Genomic DNA, 14,442 nt, shown 5'->3' on the forward strand with positions numbered 1-14,442 from the left:
TTCCTGCCAGACAGTGCCTTTATAATTTTAGACTGCTCTCCGAATCTGAAGGTAATGGTATTATCTTTAACGAGATCCTAGTTATAGCTTTGAATTCTAGAGAAAAGCTGTAAATATGAAACAAAATTTTACACTACTGTGAGCGGTTATTATTACAGTCAAATCTTGTAACCATAAATGGTCAAATCTTCCAGTAAATAAGAGCACGCATAAGGAATGTTACTGAGAGAAAAAAACTGAACTAACAAGGGAACCTCCCCATCGCACCCCCCTCAGATTTAGTTATAAGTTGGCACAGTGGATAGGCCTTGAAAAACTGAACACAGATCAATTGAGAAAACAGGAAGAAGTTGTGTGGAACTGTGAAAAAATAAGCAAAATATACAAACTGAGTAGTTCATGGGAACATATGCAACATCAAGGACAGGAAGAACGCAGGAGCGCCATGGTCTCGTGGTAACGTGAGCAGGTGCGGAACGGAAGGTCCTTGGTTCAAATCTTCCAATGCGTGAAAATTTTTATTTTTTATTTTCAGTTTATGTGACAAACTCTTATGTTTTCATCACTTTTTTGGGAGTGATTATCACATTCACAAGAAAACCTAAATCGGGCAAGGTAGAAGAATCGCCAAGTGTACAAGTTAGGTGGGTCGACAACATATTCCTATCATGTGGTGCACATGCCGTCACCAGTGTCGTATAGAATGTATCAGATGTGTTTTCCTGTGGAGGAATCGGTTGACCTATGACCTTGCGATCAAATGTTTTCGGTTCCCATTGGAGAGGCACGTTCTTTCGTCTACTAATCGCACGGTTTTGCGATGCGGTCGCAAAACACAGACACTAAAATTATTACAGTGAACAGAGACGTCAATGAACGAACGGACAGATAATAACTATGCAAAAATAAATAAAGTAAAATTTTCGCTCCAGGGAAGACTTGAACCAAGGACCTCTCATTCTGCAACGGCTCACGCTACCACGGGACCACAGCGCTCCTGAGCTCATATTGTGCATAATGTTGCCTATGTGGCCCATGGACTACTCAGTTTGTATATTTAGCTTATTTTTTCACAGTTCCACACAACTTCTTCCTGTTTTCTCAATTGATCTGTGTTCAGTTTATCAAGGCCTATCCACTGTGCCAACTTATAACTAAATCTGAGGGGGGTGCGATGGGGAGGTTCCCTTGTAAGGAACTTCGATGCTCTCGAGAGGAGTTTAAGTATTTGGAAAAGTGAATCTAGTAGGCACTTACAAAAACTATACTCCTGTACTGATTTATACCATTTTTAAAATTACGGCAACTGTGACTAATAAACTTTGAGAAAAACTCCAGCACAAAGCCAGTGGTGGAATTACTTGTTTTGTTTATTTATTTACAACGCATTCCATTACATTATTTCTAATTCGACGTATTTGTATTGTGTGTGTGTGTGTGTGTGTGTGTGTGTGTGTGTGTGTGTGTGTTTTGATGGAAATAAAACGTTTGCGTTGTGTAATGATGATGATTAGAGAAGGGAGAGGGTGAATCCCGGTGCCGGCATATAGGTTAATCCTCGCTAATAGCACCAAGGGGGCCGCCAAACTTAACGTCCGCATTCGACGGATCACCATCAACAGTGTCACATGGCGTCACTTCACGGGACAATGCAGAGAGGTTTGGCATTTAAATCAGAACACTGGCGCAATGTCTGGTGATCAGGAACTTTACGCCACCACCTCTCCTGCCCTTGGCCGCTAAACACTGGCGGTGAGGACTTTTTCCACCACCAGGATTCGTAGCGGCCTACCCACGAGTCGAGCGCCACAGCACAAGCGTGTGTTAGCGACCTCGGCCACGGAGGCAGGTTATACTGCAAATATTTTTCTCAAATTTACGCTTGACGCGTGTTACAGAGAGCGTACATTCCGTTACTGCTTCTTTATCTACATATACATATACTATGTGATCAAAAGTATCCGGACACCCACAAAAACATACTTTTGTCATATTAGGGGCATTGTGATGCAACCTACTGCCAGATACTCCATATCAACGATCTCAGTAGTCTTTCGGCATCATGGGAGAGCACAATGGGGCGCTCCACGGAACTTATGGATTTCGAAAGTCGTGACAAAACAAAACACCTACAGCTGTCCTTATGACTTTATTTTACTTTGTTGCTACCAGTTTCAACGCTTCAGTGCGCCATTTCCAGGCTGTTTTAGATGTGGGACAGGTTGATATGAGCCCCATACATAACACACCAGTTGCCAGCCTTACTAGATACGCATATAATGTGTCAGCACTCCAACCACGGCAAGTACTATGACAGTTAGGAGGCAGTTGAGAAAACTTGGGTTCCATGGTCGAGTGACTACTCATAAGCACACATCACGCAGGTAAATACCAAGCGACGCCTCGCTGGTGGAGTGACGAATCACGGTACGCAATGTGGAGTTCCGATGGCAGGGTGTGGGTATGGCGAGTGTCCGGTGAACGTCATCTGCCAGAGTGTGTAGTGCCAACAGTAAAATTCGGAGGCGATGGTGTTATGCTGTGGTCGTGTTTTTCATGGAGGGGTTTGCACCCCTTCTTGTTTAGCGTGGAACTATCACAGCACAGGCCTACATTGATGTTTGAAGCACCTTCTCGCTTCCCACTGTTGAAGAGAAGTTTGGGGATGGCGATTGCATCTTTCAACACCATAGAGCACCTGTTAATTATGCACGGTTGGTGGTGGAGTGGTTACGTGACAATAACATCTTGGTAGTGGACTGGCCTGCACAGAGTCCTAACCTGAATCCTACAGCACCCCTTTGGAATTGGTACGCCGACTTCGTGCCAGGCCTCACCGACCGAAATCGACATCTCTCCTCAGTGCAGCACTCCATGAAGAATGGACTGTCATTCCCCAAGAAACCTTCCAGCACGTGACTGAACGTATGTTTGCGAGAGTGGAAGCTGTCATCAAAGCTAAGGGTGGGCCAGCACCATACTGAATTTCAATATTACTGATGGAGGGTGCCACGAACTTGTAAGTGATTTCCAGCCAGATGTCCGGATACTTTTGATCACGCAGTGTAGCTCCGTAACACTAGCATGTTGATCAAACCTACTCGTAACAAATCTAGCAGCACTCCTCTTAATTTATTCGATGCCTTGCATTAATTCTACCTGCTAGGGATCTCAAACACTGGAGCAATACTCCAAAATGAGTCACACTGTAAGTCCACCATTCGCCTTCGATGCTACAGACTTGACATAATAGTCACATTTCGTTTTGATTTGCAACGTTGCGCCCTGATATTTAATTAAGGTTGATTTGTCAAGCTGCACACCACTAATAATTTACTATGATAATACTGGATTTTTTCCTGCTCGTCTACATTAACTTGCATTTTTCTACATTTAGAGGAACCTGCCATTCATTATAGCAGCTAGAAATTTGTGCTAAATCATCTTTTATGCCCCTATAATCACTTAACAACGACACTTTATCTCACACTACAGCATCATCAGGGAACAGTCTCATGTTGCTGTTTATCCCGTCTGTGAGATAATTTATGTACATGGAGAAGAATTGTGTTCCTACCATACTTACCTGGGGCAGCTCTGACGATACCCTTATATCCGGTGAACTCTCACTGTCAAGGACAAGGTACTGGGTTCCATTACTTAAGAAGTCTTCGTGCCTCTCACATATCTGGGGAAATATACAGTGCACTCGGACCTTCGTTAACAGTCTCTAGTGGGGCAATGCGTCTGTTGAGAGTTTTAAGTGGTGTACATATTGCCAGGTAAACTACATCTATTAAGAACTCTAGTGAATGAATTTCTGTACAATTTGTTAGACTACTTCAGGTTACAGAAAATCGCACATTATACCGCGCTGAATGCTACATGACATACTGTACGACGAACATAACTTAACACACGACAGGACATTACACAGGCACACACTATCAAATAGACATGCAGGCAGATGGACATAGAGTGAGGAGCAAAGCAAAAACGTTCGTACACTCCCCCTCCCCCCCCCCCCCCCCCCCCTCGGAAGTTCGAGTCCTCCTTCGGGTGTGGGTGTGTGTTGTCTTTAGCGTAAGTTAGTTTAATTAGTGTGTAAGCATAGGGACCGATGACGTCATCAGTTTGGTCCCATACTCCTTACCATAAATTTCCAAATTTTCCTTCGTACACAAAAGCAAAAGCATAGAAAGATCTTGGCTCAGACGAGTCCGCAGATATTTATTTGTATGCTTTTGACTAAGCGGTGTTAAATGTTTTCCGGAAATCTACGAATATGGAATGAGCCTCTTGTCTTTCATCCGTGTGTCACAGGGTATCATGCGAGCAAAGGGCAAGCTGAATTTCGCAGGAGCGGGGTTTCTAAATTCATACGTTTCTGCCTCAAGGAACGGACAATGGTCTGAAATTTTTCAGGTACGTTCTTTTACGTTTCATAAATACAGGAGTCAACTGCGTCTTGCTTTTTTTTCAGTCACTTGGAACTTCCCGCTAGGAAGGAGATCCGTGGTAAATCCAAGCTAACAACGAACTGATGCCAATGTAACACGAACTGGGACTCCATTCGGTCCTGGAGACTTACCCGTCTTCAAATATTTCATTTGCTTCCTACGCCATATATGTTTATTATAGTTGTCCTCCGTACAGGAGTAAGTGCTACGCTCAAACGTCGGTAAATTTAAAGATCCTCGTGGGTGTATGATTTCTTAAGACCGAAATTTAAGTCTTCAAATTTCCTTTGGCTCTCTTCTTTTGCCACACCAGACTGGTAAACGAGTGACTGGAGAGAAGCCGCCCCCTTAACAGTTTTATCTGATAAATGAAAAGCACCAGATTGCTTTTGTTCTACAATATTATTTTTATTGTTAACTGGTTTTCGGCTTACAAGGCCATCTTCAGACATTTACTGAGTATTATCACCAAAGAAGTTAAATGTTTGCAGACAACATTGGAAGAGAAGTAACACATCTAGATTGAAGTAGAAACATACAGTAAGTAACATCTTTGCAATGAAATAGTAAAAACTGAACCGTACATAAATAACAATGGAGTTGACAGGAAAACCCTTAGCACAAAATAGGAATAGCATGCCTACATAACAGTTTCTATTAATAAACAAAACTAATAAAATAAAATAAAATTAGTATTAGACAAGGCTGCATCAGGAGGTATGAAACATGGAGAGTGATACACAACCAATTAAAAGAAGAGACAGTTGTCAATGTAAATAAAGAATACATAAGGAACTTAAGCAATATCAATAAGATAAACAGAAATTAATAAATGCAGGAAAATGGATGCGTTTGAGGGAACCTACAGTTTCAGAGTGTGGTGGTACTGCATTTTAACACTAACATTATTATCAAAGCAGTGGCTGTGTACCAGTTTTTATTAAATAAATGAGCAAAGTAAAATATGAACAGTATTTGATGAGAAAACTACAAGGTGTGTCAAACATGGACAGTAATACAAGTTCCAGTTACAAGAAAGCCTTAACTACTGGAATTACAGTCTATGTGGAATACAAAGACAACTTCAACAAATAAAACAACTTAATGAATACAGGAAAATGGGAATATGTAGGAAGAGAGAGTGTGGGAAGTAATGAACATCAAAGATGATTATATGAAGTTTAGGAGAGGGGAAGTGTTGAGTTGTGTCTGGTCATTTAGGATGAGATCTGGACTGTGAGCAAGATGTTTGCTAATTTCCAGGGCTTCCAGCAGGTTGAGTTTATGGCCTTTGTTTGCTAAATGAAGTACATGGGACACTGGCCTGTAGTTGTGACCCTCACTCAGGACATGCTCAGCAAATGCAGAGTCTGAATTCTGCAACCTCCAGCTGCACTCATGTTCAGCCAGCCTAGTTGATATGTCTCTGCCTGACTGACCAATGTAAAATTTATCACAATCAGAACAGGTGATTTTGTATACCCCACTCTTAGCTAAAAACTGGATCTTGTCTTTGCTATTAAAAACACACTGGGCTAGCGTGTTCCTGACATAGTAGGAAAGCCTATGCTTGCAGGATTTCAGAGCTTTGGCTACAATCTGTGATACCTGACTTAGAAATGGTAGTGTACACCATTTCTTGTAGACAGTGGATGGGGGAGCAGGTGGGGCATACAGAAGGGGTATAATTTTCCGTTTTTGTTTCCTGTGCAAGATGTGGTCAATAAGAACTGGGTTGTAGCCATTGGCTGAGGCAATAAATTTTAGTGTATCTAACTCTGCTTTAAAATCATCTCTGGACATGGGGATAGATATGAGACGGTGTACCATTGAGTGGAAAGCTGCATGTTTGTCAGTTATGGGGTGTTGTGAGCAAGAAGGTATTACTGTGTTTGTAGTTGTTGTTTTTCTGTAAATTTTGAAACAATGTGTGTGTGTGTGTGTGTGTGTGTGTGTGTGTGTGTACTGATGTCAATGGTGAGATCTATGAAGTTTATGGATTTGTTGCCAATTTCCATAGTGAACTGGATATTTTTTTTCTGAGGCCAGATTTCTTTTGGTTTTTCGGCAAGGTCTTTTTGTTAAGATATGACAATGGTAGTCATTGTATGCTTCGCGTTTTGATCTTTTTACAGACGCACGAATTTCTACTAACTTTTATTTGTCGTTATTTGTGTGTTCTGTTTTGAACCCAGAGTGCAACAGTCTCTGCTTTCTCAGTACTTTGCGAACTTTGCTGTTAAATTAGCGTGGGTATTTCCGGTTCTTAATGCATGCTTCTCCAGAGCTCGATGTAAAATCCGTTTAAATTTACTCGACGTCTACCGTACAGGAAGTAAATGAAGTCATTCGGCATTCGGGATGCTAACACTCCTTTTCTGCTCTTTCTAGAAACAATACTCTCCTAGCCTTCTTGAAGGGTTTGTTAACTTTAGTAACCATCGTCGATATGGTGACAACGTGATCATGAATGCCTGTCGGTAGGCCTGTTGGTAGCTACTAGATTTAAAACAGTTCAATTGAGTGTAGGCTGTGAAACTACATTTGATGTTCAAAAAACGTCTTCAAAAGTACTTCACAGGATTGCCTGTACATACCACCTGCAATGAATCCATACACATCCCCAGTCTATACTCGGTAGGCTAACGCCACCTGTAACTAATATTTCCTGATGTCGGTATTTTCGCACTACTGAGCGAAGACTTCTTTAATAATGGCACCTGATAAAAATATACGATAATTACCCTGAGGTCACCAGAACTTGTTACTCGTTTCCAGATAACGCTACAGTCAGACAGACATAATGATTTAATCGACTGCAGTCAACACTCCCTCTACTATGGGTTCTAGTCCGTCTTTTCGATAACCGTTTCACGGCTCGCTAAATATTTCAGAACTGCCTACTTCGATTTTCAGCCAGCTTCGGTTTCAAGAACAATTTGAGAGTGGCAATGTACCTGGAGGACAGTAAACTCAGGAACTTTGTTACGAATGCTTCGACAGTTTAGTGTTATAATTTCGACAGTAGAAGTGCCTTTACTTTGTAAGCGGTCTGATTTCGCTCTTCACATGTTGATTGTCGAGTATTCATCACAGCACCTCAAACTACCACCTAGTGTAAAATACCCCGTGTGCACTACCTGAGTAGCTGCTTCCTCTGTGCAGTGCACCACTGACGCATCAAGGTGAATCCTACATCTTTCCATCCCACAGAGTAGGTCCAGACACCTGGAGCCAAATCCGTCACAGAATCGAAGGAGCATTTGGTTGAGACCCTCCACTAGGCTTCAGGCTATAGAACCTCGATCAACTCTGGGAACGATGCTGCTAATTGTGAGCTCTACGTGCAGCCTGCGAACGAGGCCAGCAGTCTTCACCACCTCCGCCAGCCGCCCATACAAACTGAGGATGACCTCAGAACCCAAGAAACATACATCACTGGTGCCAAGGTGAGCCACAACTTGCGCAAGACGCCAACCTGCATGCTCGATAGGTGCAGGCAGGACTTTCACCACATCTTGGATGAGATTCTCCTGGGAGGCCGGCCGCTGGTGGCCGAGCGGTTCTGGCGCTACAGTCTGGAACCGCGCGACCGCTACGGTCGCAGGTTCGAATCCTGCCTGGGGCATGGATGTGTGTGTTGTCCTTAGGTTAGTTAGGTTTAGGTAGTTCTAAGTTCTAGGGGACTTATGACCTCAGCAGTTGAGTCCCATAGTGCTCAGAGCCATTTGAACCATTTTCTCCTGGGAGATTTTCCGACACACTCTGGATTCCTTTCTGGCCCTGGATGCTACTTTCCTGTGGGTCTGCACAACATGCCTAGCACTGGAGCTCCCGATAATTAGCAATCCCCTCGCCACAGATGCCTGTCCAAACCCCACTGAAGGATCGGCCGCCTTTCCAGTCAGAGGGTGAATAGCCGAAGCCAGCTGGTGAGCCTCCACAATGACTCTGTGCCTCGAGCATGCTAACCAACCGCCATTGACCCTGCGGTGAGGGCAGATCCCCCACGTCGTGTACATTGCAATGTGTCCCAGCAGAAGGAACTGTAGGTGATACAAGTGACACCTGAAGTGTCTCATGAGACGTGCTGTATTCTCCGCCACCAATACAGTCCGAAACAGCAGCTCGATGACGGATGACCAAAGCTAAAAGCATCTTCAAATGTTAGTGAACTGCGGCTAGCATCTGTTGGGTCCGCACACTATGCATCCTAGTACCGTAGGGTTGGTGCGTAAGTTCGTAGCGTTTTCCATAAGTTTAATAAAAAGAGCAGATACACTTACCAGAGATTTTAGAAATAAATAATATATTCTCCTTCACTACTTACAACAATCTGCTAACTTTTAGACTCCGCGACTATAGAAGTAACGTGGTTTTGAGGCCAAAAACTAGTTGAACCGTGTTCGGAACGTATTTTCTTCCGGAAAGGTAATTCCTTGAAGACTGTTCGGTAGAGAGCGGAAAATCTAAGGGAGCAGGATCACGTGAAAAAGGCAGATGCGAAATCGCTTCCCAACCCAGCTCCTATATTGTGTTTCCTGGAGGTGTAACAGAACACGAGTAGGCGTTATTATGGAGTAGGATCACTTGACACAGTTTTCCTGGTCGTTGTTCTTGGACTGCATGTGTAAGAAGTCTCAGTTGTTGACAATAAATGTCTGCAGTGATGGCTGCACTTCGGGGAAGCAATTCGTGGTACATCACACCATCGCTGTTCCATCAGATGCATAACTTTACCTTCTGCAGATGCACGCAGGTCTTTGTACAGGGAATTGCTGCTTTGTTTGGGATCAGCTATTGTTTTCTTTCCCCTCGCCATTTCTCGTCACCAATAACGATACAGGATCGGTATTATTCACGAGCCAACTGATGACGGGCAAGCAGTAATGTACATATTACCACCTCTGGATGTTTGTGATTTTCAAGCAGTACCCATACACCCAATTTTTGAAAGTTACCCATTGCATACAAATGTCGCATGATGGCAGAATGATGACAGTTTGTCACATCATCCAGTTCTCGAGTACACTCACGTAGATTATTGTGGAATAATGCGTTGAAACGATCTTGATCAAACCCCGAAATCCTCCTGAACATCGGAAGTCACTAATGTCAAAACGATCCTCCTTAAAACTACAAATCCATATTCTTGTCGTCCTCTGCCCAGTGGAATTATCACCACACACGGTGCAGTTACTTCTGGCTGCCTGCTGCTGTCATTCCTCTACGGAGCTCAAACAGAAGAACATGTCGAAAATGTTCCGATTTCTCCTCTTGGCACTACATTTTCCAGCATCGACATTTCTACTCACTATCTCCAAATGACAAAACAACAATAAGTGTTCTCCGATAGCAACAGGGAACTCCAAATAAAAAATGATAACCGATAAATAAACCGTAGGAAACGGTATGCTAACACGCAAAACACAATGGCTGTGGACTTATGCACAAACCTCAGGCTGACTTAAGAATTAATTATTAAAGCTCAGAGAGAAAGCTAAATGTGTAACTTTCTACCCTATTAAAGTATCACCAGTGGAGGATGATACCTTACTGAACTGTGTAGGCGGCTGTTCAAAACAAGTAACAACTGTGCTGCAGACTGTGGGGAATCTATACTTTACAGTTACTAAAGCGCGAGATTAAATCTGTAATGGATACTGCTTAAAGAGGAGCATCATGGAGTGTCGAAGGCTGCGTCGCTGGTCATTAAAAATGCGACACGAGTAATGATATTATATTGTACTATATTATACTGAACTCTACTTATTGTGTGTATGCAGTATAGTAGGAACTGTGTAACCCAGTTGGCCATCATACTGAGCTGAGCTTTAATAACTTATGTGCGTTCGTAATTGCATGATATTACGATATTACGATGATGGGCCACAGTTGATCATTCATAGTGGCTACAGTGCATACGACGAGAGAAGAGCTCTGACGACAGTTGACGTGGCCTTCTCGCACGTGCTTCGCGCGTTAACGATGGCCAGTCAGATCGTGAGCTTTTGTTTGCGTTACCGTGGCAACGCCCCATTGTTGCCGTACTGCTGGACGACCGCCGATGGCTCGCTAGCCGTCCATGTCGAATACTGGAAACTGCGCTTCCAGCTATCAGAACTCCTCTTTCGGCATACGGAGTATAGCGAGTAAGTAGCCTGTCGGCATCTGAGCACCTCATGGCGAAATGTTTCAAGTAAGTGAGAGATTTGGAGAATGTGTTGGCCTGGACAACAATCAGACACTCATTGTTGGTAAAGAGTCAGAATGGGCTGCCAGCAGTATTAGATTATCTTGTTGAAAGATAACGTCACAGAAACCTTGGATGTTGGACACAGGTGCCAGCCCCAGCACATCAGAAGTGTAATGCCTGCTGTCTAAATTACCGGCTATGCAGAACAGTCACTCAGTATCATGATGCCAGGTGCTCAGCCTGTAACGATGACCAACGAAATGTGTCAACGTTCATCCTCCACAAAGCCTCCACTGAATTCTGACCTTAAACTCTGGATGCAGAAGTCTGTAGTACCAGCTGTTCGCATGAATTGTACGTACCATGCAGTACTAACACACTTTTATTACAGCCATTATGAAGCTTTTATTTTGGAGGACAGTTCAGACAGAACGGTCGTGAAATTATGGTTGGAAGACAAAACCAGTACCTATTGTAAATTGTACATTAAGAGTAGCATCAGATACCACAGGGTCATATATTCTCTCTTTCATATTGTTGGCGGTTTGGGTTCCACTCACATAGTCTCCCTGAATTTCGTTCTGTCGCTTTTCACTTATTTCACCTCTAATAGTGATTTGTTAACATGAAAATCGTCAAGTTGAGCCTTACTTCAGTTTCCGCTTTAATTTTCAGGTGCCTCAATAACTGAGCCTTTGAGCGGATTCAGCATATGGAGAAAAGCAAGGGCATACCAGAAGCAATAGCACCATGCCCGTGTTAAGTCAACCATAGTGTTGAGGAATGATTTACTTACGTTTTGAAATCTACTCAGACTTCGCTCACTTATTTTTCAAGTACTACATTTGGCAAAATACGGACGTTGCAACCGTTAACAGTGCGCAGTAAAGGATGACGATCCACTTGTTGTTTCAGATTTAGTGGAGGAGTCATTGACAAACTCTCTTGTTCGTAGTACTATACGACGATCGTGTCTATATTTCTTACAAGAGAGAAAGAAATGAAACTCGAGAACTATAATCGTCGATTTCTTGAGTAACCCATTACTCCCTTTTGTAATAATAGAACGAGAATGTCATGTCACAGATTCTAAGAATGTCCTGCAGCACAAGTCGAGTAGGAAAATACAGGTAAGTATTGGAAGGACCCAAATAAGATGGGAATGATTTAGTTTGTGAATTCGGAACAGGCAGCGGCCTAATCCTTGAAAGGTAGATGACGATGATAATGATGATGGTATACTAATAAAAGAGCTATAACGTTCACAATATGATTGTCAAAGGATTTTTTTTTTATTTTTTAAGCATGGCTGCGTTGTCAGCGACCGTTATAAAGTAAAATTAAAGAAGTAACAGCCCTCGGTCGCTAGAAACATAGAACGTAGAACGTAGAAGGCAAGCCACTATGGGCCCCTTTACATGTCGATCTGAGCAGCTCGACATGTGTCAGCAGCACATGGTGGCTTGCCTTTTATGTTTTCTATTTTAAAATTTTGTGACCAAAGCGTTATCGCTTGATATTTATTTTATACGTGACATGCGAGTTTAAATGTTTTACTTTTGATGAAGGCACTCTTAGTAGTGGCCGAAACCTAGATAAAAAAGACTTCATTTTTGCGGCCGAGGGCTGTTATTGCTTTAATTTTATTATCAAAAGAGTTTATATATTTCAAAACACTAAAAAACCGTGTTTTAACGGTGTTAGAGATACAGTAATCCCAGACAAAATCGACGTGTTCTTTTAGTCCTTCTACCAACCTTCTCAATTACTGAATGGCTGAATGTAATGAAACAGAAGTCATTATACTACAACATTTTAAGCTGAATCGAAATTATTTTAGTACCTCGACCATTTTTGACTTGGTGTTATCTTCAAATTTTTTTCGAATTTGACTACAAACGGACTTGCTTGTTGGAACATTGGCTGTGACTATTATAAATAACCTAGGAAACAAATTTCCGAATACAAACCAAGACACTGTCAGTCGAATAATTTATTACGAGAGATATGTCAATGATATCATCATTTTACTTGAAAGGAATGAACGAGACATTAACCAATTCTCAAACAAAATAAACTTGAAGCATCGCAACATACAATTTAGAGAATAGAAGGAGGAAAGCATTGCTAAAAAGTTTATGGATGGCAGTAGCCAAAGAATTAACAGCAGTTGCAAAGTGGGTATTTTCCGAATATCGTCGGCTACAGCCGCCATCATTAATGAGTGTTACTGCCATCCTTACAAACAAAATCACGCCTTCTTTAGTTGCATTTCTACAAGTTTACACAAACTCTCTTTGCGAGAATTCGGTATTGTTAAAGTTATCTCAGTATTGAAACAAACTGCAGCGGCTGACGGCTATAATACTCACATAGTTGACAGACTGTACAAAAGTGATTTATAGCAAGTCAGTAAGAATTAATGACATCAAAATAAATAGAAAGAAATCAATGATAGTGGCACGTAAAGTGCCCTCAGCCACACACCGTTGGGTAGCTTGCAGAGTATAAATGTAGATGTAGATGTAGACGCTTGACAATGATACGCAGCGCAACGAGCGTTGATATAACGTCCGTGGCAATCAATTGTTGTCGCACAAAAATCTCTATATTAAAAGTATTTTTCTGTTTACTTTATTATCCGGTCTAAAAAAAGAGTTATTTCATCAAATATACCTTCTACAGCCCCCCCTGTTCTTGAGTAAAATAAAGACCATAGACTTATTGAAAAAAATAATGTCAATGGTTGTTGTATAAACTAAACGGAATTTTTACATCTTGCTTCACAAATCTCTATTTTCCTACGACTAAGTTTAGAGTTTTTGAATCCATTCTCCAGTACACAGTTGATTCCAAACACTGCAATCAAACAAACAAAAAAAGTCAACTTATTAAGTTACAGCTACTTGACTTCAGCTGTAGGAGTGAACCTCGTGGAGTAATTTAATCTCTATTAGACAGCCTTATGATTTTCATTAGGACAACATTTACTCTGAGTGTTACTAGGTCGTCCACTGGAAGAAAGCCATGAGCACAGAAGTGGATATTTGCGTCATTAGCTCTTTATCGATAAAGTCACCGATGTCCTTAACTCGTATATACTTCACTTCTATGTACAAGATGAACACTACCTGAAACTGGTGAATAACTGAATTGAATCTGATCGTCCAGTAGTACATTTGGGGGTGTAAAATGTAAACATACATTTATCTGTGCTTGGTTGTCATATATGGAATCAACCACGTATCAGAAAATAGGCTCACTACCCGAAACCAAGGCAGTAAGAAAATAAAGTTTTGTGAAACAAAGCAATAACGTCGCTCATTTGGTTTGTAAAAGATACTGTATAATGTTTTGGCAAGAACACACAGTTGAGTCAATTTAGATAAGTTCATCATATTTCTTTGAATATGTCATTCAACTGATTTTTGATAGCGTAAGCTTACTGGGCTCTCGAAACGAAACAACTTTTCCCTGCATAATTTCTTTTCTGACATACCAAAATTAACACATTCTGGTTGAAGAGCCTGTGCGGATTCAAAGCAGCATGAAATTAATTCTACAATGACGGGAGATATATTGCAGATATTTCTCGATAACTGGCGCCGGGTGTGAGCAGAAGAGCTGACAGCGGAACAAAGCGGCGTTGTGCTGCGCAGCTGCGGCGCGGCAGCGGCGATGTGTTTGTCTGCCGGGCTGAGTGCAGTCAGCGGGGCGTGGTTTCGCGCCCGGCCACCAAATTCCATCAGCAGCTCTAACGAGATTAGCCAGCAGCCGCCACTAGCC

The sequence above is a fragment of the Schistocerca americana genome, chromosome 2, assembly GCF_021461395.2.
Source record: "Schistocerca americana isolate TAMUIC-IGC-003095 chromosome 2, iqSchAmer2.1, whole genome shotgun sequence".
Classification (NCBI taxonomy): domain Eukaryota; kingdom Metazoa; phylum Arthropoda; class Insecta; order Orthoptera; family Acrididae; genus Schistocerca; species Schistocerca americana.